Raw genomic sequence first — 4,308 nt, 5'->3', positions numbered from 1 at the left:
CTGTTGCCCAGGCTGGAGTGCAGTGGCGCGATCTCAACTCACTGCAACCTCCGCCCCCTGGGTTCCAGTGATTCTCCTGCCTCAGCCTCCTGAGTAGCTAGGAGTCCAGGCGCCCGCCACCACGCCCAGCTAAGTTTTGTATTTTTAGTAGAGACGGGGTTCCACTGTGTTAGCCAGGCTGGTCTTGAACTCCTGACCTTGTGATCCACCCGCCTCGGCCTCCTGTTTACAGTAGACTGTTTTCTACTGTAAATGGCTTTTTCAATCAACTTTGGTATTAGGTATCTATTTATTACTGCATAGTCAATTACCTCAAAGCTTAGCAACCGAAAACCAAACACCATCTCACAGCATAGGTGGGTTAGAAATTCAGAAGTGGCCCAGCCCATGGCTCTGACCCAGGGTCTCCAGCAGGCTGCAGAGGGGACAGCAGGGATTTGTTCTTGGAGGGATTTGTTCTGAGCTCACCCACAGCGGGAAGGCTTCAGCTACTGGCCACCTTTGCCTCTCCCGCTTGGGACAGCTGGCTGTCCCCAGGGCAAGAGAGCAAGAATGGGGGCACCAGTATCCAAAACAAAAGTTGATCTTTTTCTAACCTAATCTCAGAAGGGATGTCCCATCACGTGGACTATATATATACACACACACATATATACGTATATATACACACACACATTTATGTCTATATGTGTATATATGTATATATGTGTATACATATACATGTCTATATGTGTATGTATAGACATGTGTATATACATACACATATATACACATATATACGTGTGTGTGTGTGTGTGTGTGTGTGTGTATATATATATTTTTTGATACTGTCTTGCTCTGTTACCCAGTCTGGAGTACAGTGGTGCCATCATAGCTAACTGCAGCCTCAGTCTCCTGGGCTCAAGCAATTCTCCTGTCTCAGCCTCCTGAGTAGTTGGAACCACAGGTGTTGCACCACCTGGCTAATTTATTTTTATTTTTATTTTTTTAAGATGAAGTTTCACTCTTGTTGCCCAGGCTGGAGTGCAATGGTGCAATCTCCACTCACTGCAACCTCCACCTCCCGAGTTAAAGCAACTCTTCTGCCTCAGCCTCTCGAGTAGCTGGGATTGCACACATGTGCCACCACAGTCAGCTAATTGTGTATTTTTAGAAGAGACAGGGTTTCTCCATGTTGGTCAAGCTGGTCTTGAACTCCCAATCTCAGGTGATCTGCCTGCCTCGGCCTCCCAAAGTGCTGGGATTACAGGTGTAAGCCACCGCACCGGGACTTTTTTTTTTTTTTGGAGACAGGGTCTTACTCTGTCGCCCAGGCTGGGGTGCAGTGGCACGATCTCGGCTCACAGCAAGTCCCGCCTCCCTGGCTCACGCCATTCTCCTACCTCAGCCTCCCGAGTAGTAGCTGGGACTACAGGCACCTGCCACCAAGCCCGGCTAATTTTCTGTATTTTTAGTAGAGATGGGGTTTCACCGTGTTAGCCAGGATGGTCTCGATCTCCTGACCTCGTGATCTACCCACCTTGGCCTCCCAAAGTGCTAGGATTGCAAGTGTGAGCCACCGCTTCCAGCACAATGTTGTTTTTTTTTGTTTTTTTGTTTTTTTGTTTTTTTTTTGAGAGATGGAGTCTCTCTCTGTCACCCGGGCTGGAGTCCAGTGGCACAGTCTCAGCTTATTGCAACCTCCACCTCCCAGGTTCAAGTGATTCTCCTGTCTCAGCCTCTTGAGTAGCTGGGATTACAGGTGCCCGCCACCATGCCAGGCTAATTTTTGTATTATTAGTAGAGACATGGTTTCACCATGTTGGCCAGGCTGGTCTCAACCTTCTGACCTTGTGATCCATCCGTCGCAGCCTCCCAAAGTGCTGGGATTACAGGCGTGAGCCACTGTGCTGGGCCGTGTGGGTTGTATTCTATTCCTAAGTCACCCAGTCCCACTCACACTCAGGGAGTACATAAGGGAACAGACAGCAGGAGGCAGGGATCACTGGGGGCCTTCCTGGAGGCTGAGTGTGACAAACGCCCAGTGAGGAGTCCTACAGAGTTGGTAAGGGGTCCTCTCTTGGAATGGATCACAATCATACTTGAACACTTACTCTGTCCAGGCACTGCTCTGAGAACTTTATGTTGAGCCCTCACTACCACCTTGGGCTCAGCATGTGAGCCTCACTTTATGGGGCAATAAAGATAGGAGAAGTGACCAGGCGCAGTGGCTCATACCTGTAATCCCAGCACTTTGGGAGGCCGAGGTGGGTGGATCACAAGGTCAGGAGTTCAAGACCAGCCTGGCCAACATGGTGAAACCCCGTCTCTACTAAAAATACAAAAACTAGCGGGGCGTGGTGGCAGGCACCTATAATCCCAGCTACTCAGGACGCAGAGGCAGAAAATTGCCTGAACCCAAGCGACGGAGGTAGAAGTGAGCCAAGATCGTGCCACTGCATTCCAGCCTGGGCAACAGAGTGAGACTCCGTCTCAAAAAAAAAAAAAAAAAAATTGTCGGCCTTGGTGGCACATCCCTGTAGTCCCAGCTACTCGGGAGGCTGAGGCAGGAGAATCCCTTGAACCTGGGAGGCAGAGGTTGCAGTGAGCTGAGATCGCGCCACTGCACTCTAGCCTGCGTGATAGAGCGAGACTCCATCTCAAAAATAAATAAATAAATAAAATAAAAATAATTTTAAAAAGAGAGAGAGAGGAAAAGTATCTTGTTCTCAAATCTCTCAGCCCGTAAGAGTTCTGGAACTGGCTGGAATTCCAATCTACACAGGTTTGTACCCAAGGAGGAAGCTGGGCTGGGCAGGCTGGGCCTCAGAGCCTGCAAGATATGGCACTATGTCTCCCATGGGAGCTGATATTGGATCAGTTCAGGAAAAGGTGACATCAGAAGAGGCTCTGTGGGCGCCCTAAGCCAGGGGTGGAGGGTAAAGGGTTGGGAAGAGGAGCTCACCCGCAGGAGAGGGGTTGGAGGTCAGACAGAAGAGGGCTAAGGTCAGGGGCCAAGGGCTCTGCGTCTGAAGATGGCCCAGGGAAGAGGGAGTCAGCTAGAGTGTGGGGGAGTCCGGGAAGGAGGCTCAGTGGTGCGGACTCCTCTGGGGGAGCGGCCTGGCCGTGTGATGGCACAGGAGCAGGGCAGTGTGAGGTCAGGGTCCACGGGGCTCAAGCTTTCCATTCTGGTGGCTGGGTGGGAGCATGGCCACATTCTTTACCCTCTCAGTGGGCCAGTGCCGCCCCAGACCCTGTCTGGGCTGATCCCCCAGATGTGGCCTCCCAACTCACCAGCCCTGAGGTCACGTGCCCCAGGTGCCCCACCCAGGGTGGTGCCCCCCATCCATTGCCCCAGCCAGTCCAGCCTATGTGCCCAGCACCCTGCCCTCTAGCCTCTGCCCTCAGCCCCTGGGAGCCATCGCTCTTCATGAAGCAACCTGACCCTTAGGCCAGGCTGTCACACTGCTGGGCACCTCCCTCTTCAGGGAGCCCAAGAGGCGACCTAACCTTTCCCACATCTTTTTTTTTCTATTTAAATATATATATATATGCATGTATTAGAGATGGGGTCTTGCTGTGTTGGCCAGGTTGGTCTTGAACTCCTGGCCTCAAGCCATTCTCCCACCTCGGCTTCCCAAAATTCTGGGATTACAGGCATGAGCCACCGCATTTGGCCTCCCATACCTTTGAGAGTGCAGATGAGGGATTCTTGCAGAGGGCCACAAGAATCCAGCCTACCTCGCCTCCTCCACCCCACCCCACCACCCAACAAATGCAGATATTTGGTGTGTCCCCAGAATCAATGTCCAGCACTCACCAGGGGCCATAAGCTCTGGCCAAGGCCTGTCTGCCTGTCCCAGTGTCTGTCTCTGTCCCTCGGGACCAGCCTCGGAATCTCTCCAGCAAACACTGGACCACTCCCGGCTCCTCCCAGCTGCATGTGCCCACCCAGCCCCCAGATGCCAGCAAAGGCTCCACTGACCACCCCCCAGAGGGGCGGGTGTGCCGTCCCCACCACCTAGTCCAGCCTAGCAGGCCAGAGGCCTCCACCTGCATTTCCAGCCTTTGTCCGAGTCATTCTCCTGCCTAACCTGCCCCTCTCCCTTCTCCAAATGTCCAGATCTTTCCCATCCTTTAGGGCTCTGCTCAAAGCCGGATGGCTGAACCTGATAAAGTGATGCAACCTCTTTGAGCCTCAGTTTCTCCGGCTGTAACAGGAGGCGGAGATCCCCCCCCCCTCGCCAGAGAACTGGGAGGAGGGAAGAGGGTGCGGCCGTGGGGAGCCTGGCCCACGGCATCCGCCCAGCCCGCGGGGCTCCCCATCCC

The sequence above is a fragment of the Mandrillus leucophaeus genome, unplaced genomic scaffold, assembly GCF_000951045.1.
Source record: "Mandrillus leucophaeus isolate KB7577 unplaced genomic scaffold, Mleu.le_1.0 Scaffold4, whole genome shotgun sequence".
Lineage (NCBI taxonomy): Eukaryota > Metazoa > Chordata > Mammalia > Primates > Cercopithecidae > Mandrillus > Mandrillus leucophaeus.
Note: the sequence above shows the minus strand (reverse complement) of the source record.